At 35.4% G+C, this 22,118-nt stretch overlaps 1 long non-coding RNA gene across 1 annotated transcript in view; it reads right to left on the bottom strand.

Annotated features, from left to right (window-relative positions):
- LOC140843525 (uncharacterized) overlaps window positions 1–21,789 on the bottom strand; it is a 617,732-nt gene extending 595,943 nt beyond the window's left edge. The window contains exon 1 of the long non-coding RNA XR_012121369.1: window positions 21,753–21,789. This is a non-coding gene — a long non-coding RNA (uncharacterized lncRNA). The remainder of the gene's footprint in view (window positions 1–21,752) is intronic.
- Window positions 21,790–22,118: the final 329 nt, after the last annotated feature.

Here is a 22,118-nt window from a genome sequence, read left to right as displayed (position 1 = left end):
ACTGATATACTAGTTCCATACTTCTCATTTATTTGAAGCCCCCATTGGTTACCAGACTAGCTTCTTACCTTTGTCTTTGTTCTCCAAATTCCAGACGATCTTCCTCTCCTGTATTTTCCCAAAATGGCCATAGCAATATTTCTAGTCCCACATGCTTTTCTAGAACCTTGCCATTCCTTCAAGAGTTATAACCTATTTCTCCTTTCCTTAAACCCAGCTAGGATTTTATAACTGTCTCATTGAATAAAATGTATTATAAATAATGCTTGTATGACTTCCAAGGCTAGATCATAAAAGATTATTTGTGTTTCTACCTATCTCTTGCTTTCTTGCTTTTAGAACCCATCCACCATTCTCTGAGGAAGTCCAAACTAGCTAATGCAGAGAGAAACCACACAGAGTCCCACATAGGGAGGATCTGAGACCTCAGGCCAGTTATCTTTAAACTAGACATGTGATTGAACAAGCCTTCAGATGATTTCAGCCCCCAGCTTTTGAGCTGCCCCAATGGACATAAATTGAACCAGAAATGAGTGATCCCCTCACTGTGCCTTGCATAAATAGCAGCCTCATGGACAAAATTAATGTCATTGTTTTAAATCACTAAATTTGGGAGTGATTGGTTATATAAACATAGTACCTGGAACATAACCAAGAGGTAACTTGAACTAAGAAACTGAGCAAAACCAAATTCTAAAAAACTGATCACTGAACTAACTGTTATTGCTGGTCTTAGAAAAGCAGAAAAAGACATCTAACATTCATGCACAGTTAATATAAGAAAAAACAAAAAAGAATCAAAACTTTTGAGGTAATAAAAGTGAATGACATGAATGACATCAACATTGATCTTATATTTGAAATGAAAATAAAATATACAAAGTAAAATGGGTTTAGCCAAGCACTGAGTTTATCATGCAGATCATTGGCATTTTCATCGAAACCTCTCTGACTCCACCCTTAACTGAGCAGAGTTGGTTGCAAGAGAAAAAGTTGACATGGGTGGACTAGATCCACAAAGAAAATCTGCCAACATTCTTCCTGTTTTTTACAGTTTTTAATACAGATACTAATGAGGTGGAAAACTATTTAAAAGAATCAACAACCAGAAATCTTACTGAAAAAGAAAAAGCATAGAAAAAGGAGATATTTTTATATAACTATCAAACACAAAGAATTATTTTTAGTCACAAAATCTACTTTGAATAACTATGATTTAAATTAATTTAAAAACCTAAATGAAATGGATAATTCCTAAAAGATTACAATTTACCTCTGATTCTAGTGGAGAGTCACAACAATACTCTCAAATATATCAAAACAGAGTATTTACAGAACTAAAACAATATATAGGTAAAGCATATTAGAAAATAATAACACATTTCTTAGAGAAAGGACAAGCTGACAAAATACCAGTGAGAATACAGTGTATTTAAACATTATTATACACAAAATCTTTCAGAGAAAAAGAAAAAGAGGAAACAAAATACCTCCCTAGTCATTCTATCAGATTAGATCATTTTTATGCCAAAAGCCAACAAGGACAATACAAAAAGTAAAATTACAAGCCTATTTAAATAATAAACATAGTTGCAAAATCCTAAACCAAATATTAGCAAACCTAATCTAGTATTATATAAAGAGGTTCATATATCCTTACCAAGTTAGGCTTATCCCAGGAAATACAAGAGTGGTTTAATAGGGAAAAAGAATCAATTAACAGATTAAAGAAAAAAACTATATAATTACTCAACAGATACAGAATGGTTGTTTGATAAAAATTCAACATCAATTGATAATCTAAAAAAAAAACAACTAGTAAGCTCTCTAGCAAGGAACTTCCTTAACCTAATAATCGGTATGTAAAGCATAATGTTTAATGGTGAGACAACAAACTTTGACTTTTGGGATCAAGAAAAGTGCCCCAGAGATCCGCTCTTCTCTATACTTTTTCCAATATTGATTTCATCCAGTCACCTGCCATCTACATTCCAACAATATCAAATGCATATCTACAACCCAAATTCCTCCCATGACCTTCATGCTGATATATCCAACTACCTACTCAAAATCAAAATTGGATGCTAGTTTTAATATGTCCAAAATGTGACTGGAGTTTCCCCACAATACCCCACCACCACCCTGACAAACCGTCTCCAAACTGCAGTCCACATAAGCCCTATCATCCCCTGGGTCTCTCATCTCTATTATATAACATACTCCTAACTGGTCTCCTGGCTTCCCTACTGTCACCCCTACACTCATGAAGCAGACAAAGTGATCTTAGTGAAATGATGACTGGACCATGTCTTCAGGCTCCCCATTTCATTCAGATAAAAGCCAAAAGAAATTTCATCCCACTAGACTCTCCACAATAAGCCACCCCATTACTCTTCCAACCACTCCTACCACTCTCTCTCTCTCTACTTGTCCACCCTGCTGCAACCACATTAGCCTCCTCAGTGTTGCGTAAATATGCCTGGTGTGTTTCATCTTGGGATTTTAAGGCACCAGTTCTCTGTCTGGATCATGCTTTCCCTAGGTACTCAAATGTGTCACTCCTCAAACAGTTGCTCAACTGTCTAAGTGAGACCCATCCTGACCTCTCTGTTTACACCTCCCTGTCTCCAGGGCTCCAATGCTCTCTTCTGGTTTTGTCCAAGTAGCTATCACTTCCTAAAATACTATAAAATGTTCCTTACCCCACTAGAATGTAAGTTTCATACAGGAAAATATTTTTTTCTCTTTTGCTTAGAGGTATATTTGCAGTTCCTATAACTCTATCTAGCACATAATAGGTACACAATAAAATACTTAAAATGAACAAATGAATGAGCTAGACAAAATACTTTTGATCACTTACAAAAATGTTTCATTCAAACTTTCGAGCCAAGGTTTTAAAAATCTCTGATAAACCTTGTTATTTGTTTGGTTACATTACTGATGTCAGATGTGCATCCCAAAAGTTGGGCTAATAGAATGTTGAGATAATAAATGCTTGTACTGATTTTAAGGCCTTTAAAAATTGGGTTCAATTCTAAATCTATCTTTCATAAAAGACAGATAAAAATGCTTTAAAAATAAAGACTTTAAAGAGCACTCAAACCTCAAAGATATTATTAGTCTATATATATATACACCCTTTTATCTCTACTGCTTATTAATGGTGGCAGGACTACCTGAAACAGTTAAGTGTTTTAAAACTTAGTATATCCTATAGAATTCCTGCTGGTGCAGATTAACTCTTTTCTTTACTCCTCAAAAGAAAATAATTCCCTCCTAAGAGGAAACATCATTTGTAAGTCTACAATAAAAATTAAATTCCACTCCCCTAACTATATCAACCCTAAAAATCAATAAAGTTACAATCTCTATAGCTTTCCCCATTCTGAACAGTTTATATAAATTTTATCATAGAAACATGTCATCTTTTGTGGCTGGATTCTTTCCCTTAGACAGTGTTGTAATTCATTTCTTTTTAATGTCAAATAATAGTCCACTGTGTGTGTGTATATATATATATATATACACACACACACACCATACTGTATTTATCCATTCATCAGTTAATGGATACTTTGGTTGCAATTTTTAGCTATTACTAATAATGCTATTACGAACATTTGCTTACAAGTTTACAAGTTTTATATGGCCCTGTCTTTTCTTTTCTCTTGAGAATAAGCCTAGTTGTAAAATTACTAGGTTGTATGGTAACTCTAAGTTTAACATTTTGAGGAGCTGCTAGACTATTTTCCAAAGTGGCTACACCATTTTTCATTCCCACCAGCAATATATAATGGTTTAAAGAAATGTGTACTAAGAACCTTTCCCATTTTTAATTAGGTTACTTTTTTATTATCATCTCTTACGAGTTCTTTATATATTCTGTATAAAAATCCTTTATCAGATATATAATTTGAAATATTTTTATCCTATTTTGTGAGTTGTCTTTTTACTTTTAGTTTCTTGGTAGAATTTGAGCACAAAAGTTTTTCATTTTGACAAATTCTAATTTATCTATTCTTCTTTTGTTGCTGTGTGGTGTCATATCTAAGAAATCATTTCCTAACTGAAAGTCACTTCTACCTTATCTTCCAAACTTTATAATTTAAACTCTCACATTTAGGCTAGTGATGCATTTTGAGTTAATTTTTGTGTATAGGACGATGAGGAGGCCAACTACACTCTTTCATGTGTGGATATCCAGTTATTCCAGCATCATTTATTGTACAGATTATTCTTTCTTTCCCCGATGAATGGTCTTAGCAACTTTGTTAAAGTTGGTTTATCATGAATGTAAGGATTTATTTCTGGACTACGGATTCTATTGCATTGATCTAAATGTCTACCTTAGATCATGGTTTACTGTATGGCAGTATCAGTATCATGCTGATACTACCATACTGTATTACTGTAGCCTTACAGTCAGTTTTGAAATCAGATAATGTGAGTATTCCTACTTTGTTCTTCTTTTTCAGGATTGTTTTGGCTATTCTCGATCCCTTGACTTTTCACGTGAATTTTAGGATCAGCTTGTCAATTTTGCACCCCCTCAAAAAAGCTGGGATTTGATGGGCATGCCAATGTATCTGTAGGGGAACATTGCCATCTCATCAGAATAAGTCTTCTAATCTCTGATTATAGAATGTCTTTCCATTTCTTAGCTCTTGTTTACTATATTTCAACAATATTTAATAGTTTTTTAAGTATAAGTCTTATACTTTTGCTAAATTTGTTCCTAGTCATTTTATTATTTTTGATGCTATTCTTAATGGAATTGTTCATTTCATTTTAGATTGTTCATTGTTAGTCTACTGAAATAGAATTTGTATATGTTGTGTATTTTACAAGCTTGCTAAACTCATTGATTAGTTCTAATAGTTTTAGTGAGGTTTTTAGTATATTCCATATATACTATCATGACATCAGATAATAGAGATCATTTTATTTCTGCTACTATAACCTGAATACTAGGTGCATATTTGTACAAGTCTATTTGTGTTATATGCTTTTCTTTCTTGTGGAAATATTTAAAAGCAATCAGCTTTTTATGTTTTATTATAAACTTTATACTTTTGTATTTTATGTATCGGGTTTATAATTCATATCAAATTAATTCCTGTAAATGGTATGAGATTGGGATTGTGGTTTGCTTTTTTCCATACGGATATCCCTTATTCTTCATTGAAAACACTGTCCTTTCCCCCATTGAACTTATTTGGTATCTTTACCAAAAGTTATTTTAGCACAAATTTCATACCTTCTATTTCATTTCCAGTGATCTGTTTGATAGTGTTCATATCAGTATTTTCTTACTTACTGTAACTTTACACTAAAACTAGAATAAGTTAGTGGAAAATACCCAAACTTGGGATTTTTAAATAGTTTCAGATATTTCTGTCTTTATTCACTTCCAAATAAATTTTAGAGTCCACTGCAACAACAAAAGGTTCTGCTCAGATTTCTATTAAGATGGTATCAAATCCCTAGATCAATTTGTAGATAATTGACATCTTAACAATATTGATTTTTCCACACCATAAATATGATACACCTTTCCATTTATTTAGGTCTTCTTTAACTTTTCTCAGCAATATTCTGCAGCTCTCAGTATAAAAGTTTTGCACATCTTTAATCGAATTTATACCTAAGTATTATATTTTTATTGCTACTATAAATGGAGGTAGTTTTCACTTATTTTTCATTTATGAAACTTGCACTCTAATGAGATGAAAAATAAAATAGCCATAGTATACAAATGCAATTGAATGTTATTTTTTTTTCCTTCTTAGTTCCCTTTGTCTACAAATAGAGACAATTTTACTTTCTTCTTTCTAGTCTTGAAACCTTTCCTATATTTTACTTTAGATGACTTTTAAATGTTTATAATCTGGTAAAACCTTCAATAAAATGTGGAATAGTAATGGTGAGAGTAGACATCCTCCCTTTCTCCTGGAATTAGTGGGAAATCACTCAGTCTTTACCATCAAATAAGATGTTTCCTGTAGGATTTTCATAGATGCCCTTTATTAAGTTGAGGAAGATTCCCTCTTTCCCATTTTTCTGTTTTATTGTCATATGCTTTTTTGTGACTATATTAGATGATTACATGATTAACATGATCACTCCTATATTTCAATATGGTAAATTTTATTAATTTTTTAATACTAAACCAACCTTGCATTGATCAGATTAAGCCTTCTTGGTTGGGATGTATTATCCACTCAATATGCTTCAATTGCCTAAGGACTTTTGCATTTACATCCATGAGGTTTGGGGTCTGTAATTTTCTTTTCTAGTAATGCTCTTTCTCATGGTTGGTATCAGGGTTAAGTTGGTTTCTCAATAAGGCTTGGAAGTATTCCCTCCTCTTCTATTTTCTGAAGGAGTTTACATAATATTAATATATTTTCTTTCCTAAAGACCCGATGGGATTCAGTGAAAGTTTCCAGTTCTTTTACTAAATAGCTCCCTCTTCTCTGGTATTCTGCCCCAGAAATCCCAGATGCCTCAGCAGTGCTGACTCTGACGTCTGCCTCCTCATCTTAATGAGACCACTCAGCTCTGTGTGGACTCCACCTCCCAAAGCCAGTCTGGAAAACGACTCCAGACAAAAGCTGGGCTCATCTTACGTGGTTATATTTCCTCAGGGGGTGTCTGTGCTGTCTGTTGACCAATATCTGAAAATAGTTATTTCGTACATTTTGTCCAATTTCATAGTTGTTTATGTTGGTGGGCTAGGTACCTATCATCACAGTACTCACTGATTTATCATGGCCAGTAGTAGAAATCCATCATGATTTTTTTACCTTAATTTTTATTTAAACTTCTAAGTAATTAATTCAATCTCTTAGTTCAAAGTCTAAAAATTATAAAAGGTGTCAAATCCAATAAACTGTTTTGTTCAGCATGTATCCCAAGAACGGAAAAATTAGGACTACATTTAAATACACCCTTAAACTTGGGTTCTAGATGTGAATCAGAGTCCACCAATCAGACATACTTTTTGGAACTAGGTATGTCAGGAGATAGATAGCATGGGAATTTTCTTTATGAAAATTGTAGTGACTAGTTTCTAGATTATAGCTAAGGCAAAGTTTTCCTGAAGCCCAAAGTCTGTCTATCACATTCTGATTTGGGGATTGAAATTAAACTGATTCTGAAACCAGAATTTGAGTCGGCAGTTTCCTGATTCCCCCATTTCCTGATAGTGACAGATGAAACATTTCCCTCAGAAGCCTCAGGCGTTTCTCTGGTCCTTACTTCTGGAGGTCCTGTCTAGCATCACCAGAGTGTCTTAAATGTTTATCATCTGTGGCTAAGCCAAGATGGCAGCCTGACTTCTCCTTAGATTATTCTTCCACATCTTGTTCATGTGCTCTTTGTCTCAGGCAATGGAGACACTAAATAAGGTAAGAAATACTAATGTGCTCTCAATTTTATGAAAACTGCTAAAGACTACCATTCCGTAATACTGATTTGTCAAGTTCATGATATAGAAAAAAATGCTAAGAAGAATCATGAAAGCTATAGACGGGTTGAGGCCTTTCCTAAATTTACAAATGGGTTTAATTTAATATTCCAAGGAAAATTGATATGACTATTATCTAGTGATGATATGTTTAATTTCTAGATTTACAGAAGCCCATTCTCAGAGAAGAGTTAATTTTACTGCAGTGAAAAAAGGATTGCCTGTTGGTATTATTCTGAAACATCACACAGATCAAGTTAGAAAACAAATAAGCCAACAATATTTACACATATATTTACAAATACATAAAAATTCCTGTATGATCCACATCACCATCACTTTACAGGAGCAGTTGAGAGAAAAATACAACCAGTATTTCAATGAGAAAAATGTCTCCAAAATTTCTGAAAGGCTTAACACGGTCCAAAGATTTGACTTAACAAAAATATTTTTTTAATTTTTTATTAAGGTATTATTGATATACACTCCTACAAAGGTTTCACATGAAAAAACAACGTGATTACTACATTTACCCATATCATCAAGTCACCACCCCCATTGCAGTCACTGTCTGTCAGTGTAGTAAGAAGCCAGATTCACTGTTTGCCTTCTCTGTGCTACACTGTTTCCCCATGACCCCCCACACCATGTGTACTAAACATAATACCCCTCAATCCCCTTCTCCCTCCTGACCCACCCTCCCCCACCCCTCCCCTTTAGTAACCACTAGTCCTTTCTTGGAGTCTGTGATTCTGCTGCTATTTTGTTCCTTCAGTTTTGCTTCATTGTTACACTCCACAAATGAGGGAAATCACTGGGCATTTCTCTTTCTCCACTTGGCTTATTTCACTGAGCATAATATCCTCCAGCTCCATCAATGTTGTTGCAAATGGTAGGATTTGTTTCTTTCTTATGGCTGAATAGTATTCCATTGTCTATATGTACACATTTTCTTTATACAGTCATCTACTGATGGACACTTAGGTTGCTTCCATATCTTGGCTATTGTAAATAGTGCTGCAATAAACATAGAAATGCATATGTCTTTTTGAATCTGAGAAGTTGTATTCTTTGGGTAAATTCCAAGGAGTGGGATTTCCGGATCAAATGGTATTCATATTTTTAGTTTTTTGAGGAACCTCCATATTGCTTTCTACACTGGTTGAACTAGCTTACATTCCCACTATCAGTGTAGGAGGGTTTCCCTTTCTCCGCATTCTCGCCAGCATTTGTTGTTCTTAGTCTTTTCGATGCTGGCCATCCTTACTGGTGTGAGGTGATATCTCGTTGTGGTTTTAATTTGCATTTCCCTGATGATTAGTGATGTGGAGCATCTTTTCATGTGTCTGTTGGCCATCTGAACTTCTTCTTTGGAGAACTGTCTGTTCATATCCTCTGCCCATTTTTTAATAGGGTTATTTGCTTGTTGGGTGTTGAGGCATGTGAGTTCTTTATATATTTTGGATGTTAACCTCTTGTTGGATATGTTATTCACAAATACATTCTCACATACTGTAGGATGCCCTTCTGTTCTGTTGATGGTGTCCTTTGCCGTACAGAAACTTTTTAGTTTGATGTAGTCCCATGTGCTCATTTTTTATTTTGTTTCCCTTGCTGAGGGAGATGTGTTCAGGGAGAATTTGCTCATGCTTGTATTCGGGAGATTTTTGTCTATCTTGTCTTCTAAGATTTTTATGGTGTCATGACTTACATTAAGGTCTTTGATCCATTTCGAGTTTACTTTTATATATGGAGTTAAATAATAATTCAGTTTCATTCTCTTCCATATAGCTATCCAGTTTTGCCCACACCAGTTGTTGAAGAGGCTGTCATTTCCCCATTGTACGTCCATGGCTCCTTATTGTATATTAATTGACATATATGCTTGGGTTTATATCAGGGCTCTCTAGACTGTTCCATGGGTCTATGGGTCTGGTCTATGGGTCTGTAATAGTGCCAGTACCAAATTGTCTTGATTACTGTGGCTTTATTGTAGAGCTTGAAGTTGGGGAGTATAATCTCCCCACTTTATTCTCCTTCTAAGGATTGCTTTGGCTATTCAGGGTCTTTCGTGGTTCCTTATGAATTCAGAACTGAAGAATGCTGTTGGTATTTTGATAGGAATTGCATTCAATCTGTAGATTGCTTTAGGCAGGACAGCCATTTTGGCAATATTAACTCTTTCTATCCATGAGCATGGGATGAGTTTTCATTTATTAGAGTCCTCTTTAATTTCTCTCAGGAGTGTCTTGTAGTTTTCACAGTATAGGTCTTTCACTTCCTTGGTTAGGTTTATTCCTAGGTATTTTATTCTTTTTGATGCAACTGTGAATGGAATTGTTTTCCTGATTTCTCTTTCCGTTAGTTCATTGTTAGTGTATAGGAATGCAACAGATATCTGTGTATTAATTTTGTATCCTGCAATGTTGCTGAATTCAAATATTAGATCTCAAAGTTTTGGAGTGGATTCTTTAGGGTTTTTTATGTACAATATCATATCATCTGCAAACAGAGAAAGTTTAACTTCTTCCTTGCAAATCTGGATGCCTTTTATTTCTTTCTGTTGTCTGATTGCCATGGCTAGGACCTCCAGTACTATGTTGAATAGGAGAGTGGAGAGTGGGCATCCTTGTCTTGTTCCCGATCTTAAAGGAAAAGCTTTCATCTTCTTACTGTTAAGTATAATGTTGGCTGTGGGTTTGTCATACATGGCCTTTATTATGTTGAGGTACTTGCCCTGTATACCCATTTTGTTGAGAGTTTTTATCATGAATGGATGTTGATTTTTGTCAAATGCTTTCCCAGCATCTGTGGAGATGATCATGTGGTTTTTCTCCTTTTTGTTAATATGGTGGATGATGTTGATGGATTTTCGAATGTTGTGCCATCCTTGCATCCCTACTTGATCATTATGGATGACTTTTTTTGACATATTTTTGAATTTGGTTTGTTCATAATATTCTGTTGAGTGTTTTTGCATCTAGATTCATCAGGGATAGTGGTCTGTAATTTTCTTTTTTTGTGGTGTCTTTGCCTGGTTTTTCTATTAGAGTGATGCTGGCCTCATTGAATGAGTTTGGAAGCATTCGCTCTTCTTTTACCCTTTGGAAAACTTTAAGGAGCATGGGTATTAGGACTTCACTAAATGTTTGATAAAATCCAGTGGTGAAGCCATCTGCTCCAAGGGTTTTGTTCTTGGGTAGGTTTTTAATTACCAATTCAATTTTGTTTCTGGTAATTGGTCTGTTCAGATTTTCTGTTTCTTTCTGTGTCTGCCTTGGAAGGTTCTATTTTTCTAGAAAGTTTTCCATGTCTTCAAGGTTATCCAGTTTGTTGGCATATAATTTTTCATAGTATTCTCTAATAATTCTTTGTATTTCTGTGTTGTCCATAGTGATTTTTCCTTTCTCACTTCTGATCCTGTTTATGTGTGAAGACTCTCTTTTTTTCTTGATAATTCTAGCTATGGGTTTATCTATCTTGTTTATTACCTCAAAGAACCAGCCCTTGCCTTCATTGATTCTTTCTATTGTTTTCATCTTCTCAGTTTTATTTCTTCTGACCCTCCTTCTACTGACTTCAGGCCTCATTTGTTCTTCTTTTTCTAGTTTCATTAATTGTGAGTTTAGACTGCTTAAATGGGATTGTTCTTCTTTTCTGAGATAGGCCTGTATTGCAATATACTTTCCTCTTAGCACGGTCATCAGTGCATCCCACAGATTTTGTGGTATTGAATTATTGTTGTCATTTGTCTCCATATATTGTTTGATGTCTGTTTTTATTTGGTCATTGATCCATTTGTTTTTAGGAGCATGTTGTGAAGCCTGCATGTGCTTGTGGGATTTTTCATTTTCTTTGCATAATTTATTTCTTGTTTCATACCTTTGTGGTGTGAGAAACTGATTGGTACAATTTCAATCTTTTCGAATTTTGCGAGGCTCTTTTTGTGGCCTAGTATATGATCTATTCTTGAAAATGTTCCATATGCATACAATTTTTTAGAAGAATGTGTATTCTGCTGCTTTTGGGTGTAGCTTCTGTAGATGTCTGTTAGGTCCATCTGTTCTAATGTGTTCTTCAGTGCCTTTGTCTCCTTACTTACTTTATGTCTGGTTGATCTTTCAGAGTGAGTGGAGTATTGAAGTCTCCTAGAATGAATGCATTGCATTATATTTTCCCTTTTAATTCTGTTAGTATTTGTTTCACATATGTAGGAGCTCCTGTGTTGGGAGCATAGATATTTATAATGGTTATATCCTCTTGTTGGATTGACCCCAAATGTCCTTCTTTGTCTCTTGTGACTTTATTTGTTTTGAAGTCTATTTTGTCTGATACAAGTACTGCAACTCCTGCTTTTTTCTCCCTATTAGTTTCATGAAATACCTTTTTCCATCCCTTGACTTTTAGTCTGTATATGTCTTTGTGTTTAAAGTGAGTCTCTTCTAGGCAGCATACAGATGGGTCTTGTTTTTTTATCCATTCAGTGACTCTATGTCTTTTGATTGGTGCACTCAGTCCATTTACATTTAGGGTGTTATCAGTAGGTATGTACTTATTGCTATTGCAGGCTCTATATTCATGGTTATCAAAGGTTCAAGGTAAACTTCCTTACTATCTAAGAGTCTAACTTAACTCACTTAATATACTATTACAAACACAATCTAAAGGTTCTTTTTTCTCCTCCTTTTTCTTCCTCCTCCATTCTTGTATATTAGGTATCATATTCTGTACTCTTTGTCTATCCCTTGATTGACTTTGGGGATAGTTGATTTAATTTTGCATTTGTTTAGTAATTAACTGTCCTACTTTCTTTACTGTGGTTTTATTACCACTGATGACAGCTGTTAAACCTTTGGAACACTTCCATCTATATAGACTGTAGAGATGGTTTGTGGGAGGTAAAGTCTCTCAGCTTTGGCTTATCTGAAAATTGTTTAACCCCTCCTTCAAATTTAAATGATAATCTTGCCAGATAAAGTATTCTTGGTTCGAGGCCCTTCTGCTTCATTGCATTAAATACATCATGACACTTCCTTCTGGCCTGTAAGGTTTCTGCTGAGAAGTCTGATGATAGTATGATGGGATTTCCTTTGTATGTCATCTTATTTTTCTCTCTCTGGCTGCTTTTAGTAGTGTGTCCTTATCCTTGATCTTTGCTACTTTAATTACTATATGTCTTGGTGTTGTCTCCCTTGGGTCCCTTGTATTGGGACATCTGTGCACCTCCATGGCCTGGGAGACCATCTCTTTCCCTAGTTTGGGGAAGTTTTCAGCAATTACCTGTCAAAAACACTTTCTATCCCTTTTTCTCTCTTCTTCTTCTGGTACCCCTATAATGAGAATATTGTTCCATTTAGATTGGTCACACAGTTCTCTCAATATTCTTTCATTCTTAGAGATCCTTTTATCTCTCTGTGCCTCAGCTTCTTTGTATTCCTCTTCCCTAATTTCTATTTCATTTATCATCTCCTCCACCATATCTAATCTGCTTTTAATACCCTCCATTGTACTCTTCAACAATTGGATCTCTGATCGGAATTAATTCCTGAGTTCTTGAATATTTTTCTGTACCTCCATGAGCATTTTAATGATTTTTATTTTGAAATCCCTTTCAGGAAGTTTCATGAGGTCAATTTCATTTGAATCTTTCTCAGTTGTTGTATTCATAATTTTACTTTGAACCAGGTTCCTTTGGCTTTTCATATTTGTATATGGTGCCCTCTAATGCCCAAAAGCTCTACTCTCTGGAGCTGCTCAGCCCCTGAAGCAATGTTAGTGGTGGTAGGGGTGCGGTATTGGTGCCTTGGGGGAGGAAGGAGCTGTTTCCTGCTTCCTGGCTGCTATGCCTGCCTCCACTGCCAGAACCAGTGGGCCAAGCACACAGGTATAAGCCTCTATGCTTTGTGTTTGTAGTTGCTATAGATGGGGCTTCCCTCTAGCTGGCCTAACGCCAGGGTAGGGTTTGCCGGTTTGCAAGCCAGGTGAAGCTGGCTGGGAGAAAGGCACGTAGGCTGCGTGTCACGGAAGGGGTCCTTCGAGCTGTGTAGCCAGCCAGGGAGCTGGAGCACCTGAAGATTGAGAAAGTTCCCAACCTGCTGTGCAGAGTGCACCTGGACAATTTTGTCTACCTGTCCTTTCTCCTGAGTGGTAAGCTCTGTGCAATCCTTGCCCCTTTAGCAGCCCTCTTGCTAAGGGCTTCCTTGTTAGGAAGTCTCTCAGACTACTCACCTTTCTTTTGTCCCAGAGCAGCTGGATATGGATCCTTGCTTTCCACAATCAGCTGGAATCTCAGTCACTCCAGGTATTCTGCCTGTCTTAGATTTCCAACTCCCTAATCACAAGAGTACCATGAAAGCACCATGATATGTAGGTTTGTGCTCCCAAATCAGATCTTTGGAGTTAGGTACTCAGCAGTCCCAGACCTCCACTCCCTCACTGCTCTGTTTCTCTTCCTCCCACCAGTGAGCTGGGGTAGGGAAAGGCCTTGGGTCCAGCTGGGCCAGGGCTTTGGTATGTTACCCTGTTCCATGAGGTTTATTCTTTTCTCCACATGTATAGTTTGACACAGCCCTCTTTCCTGTTGGTCTTTCAGGATTAGTCGTATTAATTATATTTTTGTATTATATGCGGCTTTAGGAGGAAGCTTTTGTCTCACCTCTCACACCACCATCTTTAATCCTCTCCCTGGACTTAAAACAAATTTAACGACCTAAAGGACCACATCAAATTGGGAAACTAAATAAAATAAAACACCCATAAAATAAAAGGCAGGCCCAAGAGGTTTCTTGTACCAACCTGAAAAACCTCCCTAAAATTATCTGATACCTTTTATATAGTCAAACTTTTAAAAATAATCACTATGTCTTATCATCCACAAGCCAAATTCACCTTTGCAAAGTATCACACATATCAAAGTCCCCAAATCTAACCTAGATATTGAGTCTAAATCAAGGAATATTTATGATCCTTTCTGGATCAGACTATACCATGTGTTCTTCACAATCACATTGCCATAAATTGCCACATTAGAGAAACATGGACACTAACAGCTTACCATAGAAAAGGTTCCCATAGAAGTCTACAACCCAGTGGACAGAAACTTTTCTTTTCATCATGAAGTCAGCATAATAACACTGACATCAAAACACTGACAGAGCTTCTCTACAACTTGCTTCGATTAGAATCTTATCACTTCTCAGAAAGCCAGCACTTGAAAGAGGTACACGTGAACTTCACCTTTGGTAAACAACTGCTATCTTTTCATACTACACTGGTCCTTTAGGATTAAGGTGGTGCTTACAATTGAATGAAAAATGGACAACAGAAACATGAAAAACAGCATAGTGGAATAAGCCAAACATACTGTATGTAACATCATCCAAACAGTGCTGAGTTGATCTTGTTGATTATATGCTTAATGCACTTGATTGTATTTACATATATTTTCCTACTACAGAGAGAACAGAAAAAATAGGGGGAGGACTTATCAAGGAAATAGTTCAAGGAAGTTTCCCAGATTACAAAGTCAGGAATTTACAGGTTGAAAAGGTCCACAGAGTGAACCAAAATATAAAATTTTAAAAGACTTATATCAGGGCACATAATCATGAAATATTAAGATGCCAAGAAGAATATTCTAAAAGCTTCTAGAGAGAAGTTAAACAGTACATACAAAGGCTTAGGAATTAAAATGGCAAAAGAAATTTCTGCAACAACAAGGGGAAGCTAGAAGACAATGGAAAAATAATTTCCAGCTGTGAAGAAAAAAATTACTTCCCACACATTTTCATACCAAATAAAGTCAGCTATTAAATGTGAGCACAGAATAAAAACATTTTCAATTATGAGAGGTTTTCAATTTATTTCACCTGAATTATTTCTTGGGAAACTTGGAGAACACATTCCACTCAAAATAGTTGAGCAAATCAATAAATATAAAATCACAGGGTCCAGGAAACAGGAAATCTAACTCAAGCGCAAGGTAAAGGGGATTTCTAAAATAATGAATGACAATGGTGTATAGAAAACAAGAGAGCTCCTGAAAGAATGAATTCAAGAAAAAAGTTGAAACTGATAGATTTTTCTGACATATGGGACCATAATAAAGGTTTTTATTAAGACTTCTTTCCAGGCATTTATGATGAAAATAATGATGACTTCATAGAAATCTAATCAAATAATTTAAAAAATCAAGAACTAGGAATAGAAATATATTAAGTAATATAGGTATAGTAAGTAGAGGTATAAATACCAGATGAAACACCTAAAACTGTTATAGGTAATTACTTTGATGGAATGAAACTTGAGAGTAGAATTATACAATTATTTGACTTTCAAACTATATACTTAGTAATCTTACAAAAGGAATATTAGTGTAGATAATCTTTAGGGCTCCATTCTACTTCTTGAAAATTATCTTAGGGGAAAAAAATCGAAGGCAAACACAAAAGTACACTTACAGGCATGTCATTAAAGCACTGTTTATCATAGTAAAAAAAAAAAAAGAATCAAAATGTCCAGAAATAGGGATTAGTTCGATATGTTATTGTATACCAGTCAATACTAAATATGAAGCTATAGATAATTTTGATATTGAACATTTTTCACAATACATTAGTAAGTAAAAATGGTATACACATGATCCCATCTTTAATAAATAAGAAAATGACATACAGAAAAAGTCTGGTAGTAACTTCAGATATTTATCATTAATTCTGGGTAGGAGTATAGAGACTTTTTTTCTTTGTCCAAGCAATTTTTTTTTACTCTTTATCCTCACACTAGAAATTTGGTGTTAACAATATTTTGCAGTTCTTCCTGTCAAGAGATGAAGTCTATTACTTCATCCCTTGAATTCAAGCTGGATTTGTGACTTGTTTCACCTAGGAATGTGGCAAAGATAACATTGTATCAGTTCTGAACCTAGGCCTTGTTGGGAGGAACATTTCCCTTACCAATTTAGGTACTTGGGATCCTGAGAATTAATTGACAACTGATTAATTAACAAGAGAAAAAGTTATTTCACACACATGTTGGATCACTTGATAAGGAATGGATCATCAAACAGCTACAAGTAAAGGTTCATATACCAGCTTAATTAGGGAAGGGAAAAGGAGATAGTGCTTCTTTGGGAAACCTATAGGCTTCTAGGGGATAAAAATGGGAGATATGGAAGTTTCTGATAAAATTTGTTTATGCAGTTTCTCATCCTGGAGCTAATGGTCAGTCTCCTTCCTGGCTGGAAGCTCCTTCAGAGAGGGAATTTATGGAAGTTTCACTCTCAGGAAGTTCTGCCTTTAATCAGATGAGGGAGGCTCAGGAAAGGCTTCTTTCTGTGTCTTCTGTATCTCAAATATCTTCAGTTTAAAGTAATTTTTATACCCTTCAGCTTCAAGAGACTGTGCAGCTTCTGTTCCCTCATTCGCACTCTCCCCCTCCTGCAAGCTGGTCACCATGTGAGCAAGCCTGAGGTGGCTTGCTGGAGAACGGCACCACATGGAGAGAGCCCCAGTCATCCCAGCCATCACCTAAACTGAGGAACTGCAAACCGGCTAGTCCCAGCTGCCCCACTAGCTGAACTCAGACTCGTGAGCTGGACCAGCTGAGCACAGTCTGAATTATACTGTGTCATGGTATGAAATACTAGGCCCAGACAAGAACCACCACCAGCTGAGCCCAGCCTAAATTGCCAATGAAACCGAAATAACATTGTTCTAAGCTACTAATTTATGAGGTGGTTTGCTATATAGCATAGATACCTGACAGAGAAATGTATTGGTTTTTAGAAAATAATGCAATAAATGATTTACTAAAAACAACTAGTTGTTGTCTAATCACAAAAGCTAAATAGTTGGTGACATGAAAAAATTGGTTTCAAACTACAATAAAGAGTGACTCTATTGCTTCAGAGCGGGTCCATCCTGTCTGTAATGTGACTAAAACATAAACACATATCCTAAAGATATCTTCTAATGTTCATTATTGCATTGTTGAAAATAGGAAAGTTTCTGAAAGCATGTTAACTAATAATAAAGGAATGAGCAGATTAAATTACAGTACAGCTATATGATGGAATACCATGCAGCTCTTAAAAGAATAAACAGACCTACTCTTTGTGGGGTAAAAAAAATAGTTAATCTCAAAATGATGGACAAGACATTTATTAAAATTTTTCCCAGTATTTTGTCTATATATGAGCATAATAAGAGATGATATTAAATTTAAAGCATACAAAAGTAAACCTTTCTTTATATGCAAAGTACAGTTATTAACGTGACAGCTTTACTATACCCAGGGGGTACTACAGAGACAAACAGCTTAGCAAGCTCCCAGAAATACTGAACAGGCTTTCAGTACAACTTTGAACAATGTATCTGAGAGGCCACAAAAAAATAAAATTGTGAGTAAAATTCTTATATAGTCAAACAGGAGGCAGTGGAGAAGAGGATGGGCTTGAATAAATGACTCAAAGGGGTCACCACTGAGAAAAGCACTGTTTTTCAACCTCAGGTTTCATTCAGAGATTACTAGCTTGTTTTTATTTTTATTAAATACCATTACATATCCCAGACATTATTGGTGTGTACAATTGGACACCTAAGTATACTGGTGAGCTTTTCAGCCTTTCTCACATGCATTTAGCATTAAAAACTGCCAGCTGGAATAGGAAACTAGATGGGAAATGTAACCATTGATTTATCCTCCCCTATTGTCACTCTGAATCACATTCTACTCAATCAAGATCCTAGGAACCAGATGATTGTCTAAAACATAAAAATCAAGTGAGTTTTCATTTTGCAGATTTCCGCAACAGGAGTGCCTAGAAGTATATTACATGTGCAAAATGCACTGTGTTGCAAAGTTGGTATTTTTTGTTGTTTGTGAGAGTCATTTACCATTGTTTTATTTTGTCATTTGTATATACAAGAGAAAGCTAATAATAGGTTTTCGTAAATAGAGATTTATGGGTTTTGTCCCAATCATTTCTGTTTAATTAAGGGTGCCTGTTGAAAGTCTATGTGGTCCCTGAAATGGCACATGACACCTTCTGGTAGTGAAGATGAGATACTTTTAATGATAAAGTTCCTTCCATGATAGAGAAAGGACCACACAGTAATTAAAAATGATACTGTGTCACAATATGAAATACAAAACTGTGTCTACTCTATAATTCTATCATCTAAAAATTACATATGAGAGTATTCAAGACTGCAAATATTATTAAAAATATAAATATGTTCATCTCAGTGAATAATTCATTTAAAAAATCTTACTACTGTGTTTTAATAGTGTTTAGTATAATACATATTTCCTTCAGAAAAATTTTTTAAGTAGCCAACAATAACAGCAACATAAAGTCTCTCAAATATTTAAATTAAACACTTTATTGCAGACTACAACTTAATGTATCAAATTATTGCTTTAAGACATGTTTAAAAGCTCGGTATTAGCCACTTCCTAAAATTCATATGCTTTTATTCTATCCTGAAGCAAACAGATAAACAACCCCTGAAAATCCAAAGGGCCTGAATATGTGCTACAGTAAGTTTCTCAAAGCACTTGCTTCATCTAAGACTAGGAAAAATAATGAATATTCAGGATTCAGGGAACAGATATGTAAATTTTACAAATTTGATTAACAGGTTGATGAGTGTACCATTTTTTCAACTGCCGATTTCCACTGCCTCAAGACTGTAATATTCCTTCTGGGACCCAACAGTAGCTTATAAGGCAATGAGCTACAGAAAGGAATGACTTCTTATAAATGGGCAGTTTTTATTATAGGAATCAATAAGTTCTATAATTACATCTACACATATACTTTAAGTAATGGTACTGATCACAAGCCTCACCTTAAACAGTTATTCCTTTTTTCTTAATTATGTCACAGTGAAGTTTCTGAATCTTTTGCCCTGCATTACCTGTAAGCTCTAAAAGTGTGATATTGAATACTGAGTCCCTAAGCCATCTCTTGTAAAAAAATACATGCTCCCATTAATGATAGCTACTATTATTAAGAGTATGTGAAGTCAAAAGTAAACTCGAAATGGATCAAAGACATGAATGTAAGTCATGAAACCATAAAATTCTTAGAAGAAAAGAGGCAAAACTCTCTTGAATATAAACATGAGCAACTTTTTCATGGAAAGAGAAACAAAAGCAAAAATGAACAAGTGGGACTATATCAAAGAAAAAAGCTTCTGTACAGCAAAGGACAACATTAGTAGAACAAAAATGCATACTACAGTATAGGAGAATATATTCATAAATGACATATCTGATAAGTAGTTGCACCTCAACAACCAAAAAGCAAATAGCCTAATTAAAAAATGGGCAGAGGATCTGAACAGACTCTTCTCCTAAGAAGAAATTCAGATGGCCAACAGGCTCATTAAAAGATGCTCTGCATCGCTAATCACCAGAGAAATGCAAATTAAAACCACAATGAGATATCACCTCACATCTGTTAGGATGGCCAACATCCAAAAGACAAACAACAACAAATGCTGGCAAGGATGTGAAGAAAGGGGAACCCTCCTACACTGTTGGTGAGAATGTAAATTAGTTCAACCATTGTAGAAAGCAATATGGAGGTTCCTCAAAAAACTCAATAAAGAAATACCATTTGACCCAGGAATTCCACTCCTAGGAATTTACCCTAAGAAAACAAGTTCACAGATTCAAAAAGACATATGCACCCCTGTGTTTACCACAGCACTATTTACAATAGCCAAGATATGGAAGCAACATAAGTGTCCATCAGTAGATGAATGGATAAAGAAGATGTGGTACATATACACAATGGAATATTATTCAGCCATAAGAAGAAAACAAATCCTACCATTTGCAAAAACATGGATGGAGCTAGAGGGTATTATGCTCAGTGAAATAAACCAGGCGGAGAAAGACAAGTACCAAATGATTTCACTCATCTGTGGAATATAAGAACAAAGCAAAAACTAAAGGAACAAAACAGCAGCAGACTCACTGAACTCAAGAATGGACTGAAGTTGCTGAAGGGAAAAGGACTGTGGAGGGTGGGTGGGAAGGGAGGGATAAGGGGAATAAGGGGCATTATGATTAGCACACATAACGTAGGGGGTAGGGCACAGGGAAAGCAGTATAGCACAGAGAAGATGAGTAGTGACTCTGTTGCATCTTACTATGCTGATGGACAGTGACTGTAATGGGGTATGTGATGGGGACTTGATAATAGGGAGAATGTAGCAATCACAGTGTTACTCATATGAAACCTGAGCATAAGATTGTATATCAATGATACCTTAATAAAAAAAAAAAAGAATGTGTGAAGCACTCCATCAGGCATGTAACATAATCCTCACTACAACATCGTGACATAGTTTACTACTTCCATATTATACACAGGATGTACATAAAAATTAAACCTCTGAAAAGTTAGTAATTTACCCAAGGACAAACAAGTAGTAAGTGGCAAAACCCGGATTTTAATCAAGTATAATTTTAGATTATATTCTATCACCTTCATTGGACAACCTCCATTCTCTTCAAGCAGTTTAAATTTACAGATTCTGCATTAAACAATTGAGGAAATCAGTTTACCCATGATTCCTTTTTTTGACCTCTGTCTGTAAGTAAAATGACACTGTGCCCTGGTTGCCTAGGATACTCCCTTATCACACCTGTGGTCCTTCTGTAATTATTAATTGTGGTTGGTTTCACTCTGAGAGATGTCCCAGGTAGGGTAACAAAGTTAATGGTCACCCAACTCATAACAGTTATTTTTTATTATTCAGTAACTGGATGAAGCCCAGTAGAAATTAATTTCATTATGATGTTGGTAAAGCTCTATATGGGGAATTCTGTTTCATGTAGCAAGGCATACCAAATACCCTGACTCACTTGATGGGAAAAAGAAATGCCAAATAAAAATAGTTTTAAAGACTTTCTTTACAAAAGTTGGTCTTTGCCTTGAGGACTTTAGTCAAACTAAGTGAACTTAGGTTCAAAGTCTTACAGAAAACAAAGGACATGGAAAAAGCCCAGAGCCTGGCCAAATAGGAAATTTAATAGAATGAGACTTCCCCAAAAGCCAGAGCCACAAAGAACTGCCATTCAGTATAGAGCAGAAATAAACTGTCCCATTAAGGGGAGTTTAAGGAAAGCCTAAAAATCTTGGTGCTATTTTTTTACTTCAAGGTGGTCTCCCCATGGGTTTCCAGCCTGAATTCATGCTACTTTAAACTGGTCACAAAGTAGAGAAATTACAGAAATTATGTAAATCTTTTTTAGAGAAACTCACCTCCAAACAACCTTCACAAGATTTCCATGAAGTCCTGAGAAACATGAAATCAAAGTTAAAACTCATAACATGCAAGGAAATAAAGTACCATGAGTGAAAGTCAACAGAAACGAGAGCAGAATCAGACCCAAAAGTCATCTAATATTATAATTATCAAATAAAGAACATGAAATAAATACAATTAACATGTTCCTTAAAATGATGGAAAATATGAATAAGTATCAAAAGACTAAAATAATGACTAGCAAATTTGAGAAAAAATATTACAAGACTTCTAGAAAAAAAATGATACCTGACTCCTACTTCATATTATGATCAAAGAAATCAGTTCCAACTGGATTAAATACCTAAATATAAAAGGCAAAC

Source organism: Manis javanica, chromosome 1 (assembly GCF_040802235.1).
Source record: "Manis javanica isolate MJ-LG chromosome 1, MJ_LKY, whole genome shotgun sequence".
Classification (NCBI taxonomy): Eukaryota; Metazoa; Chordata; class Mammalia; order Pholidota; family Manidae; genus Manis; species Manis javanica.
The sequence above is the reverse complement of the archived record's forward strand: the minus strand, read 5'-3'. Positions and strand labels throughout refer to the sequence as shown.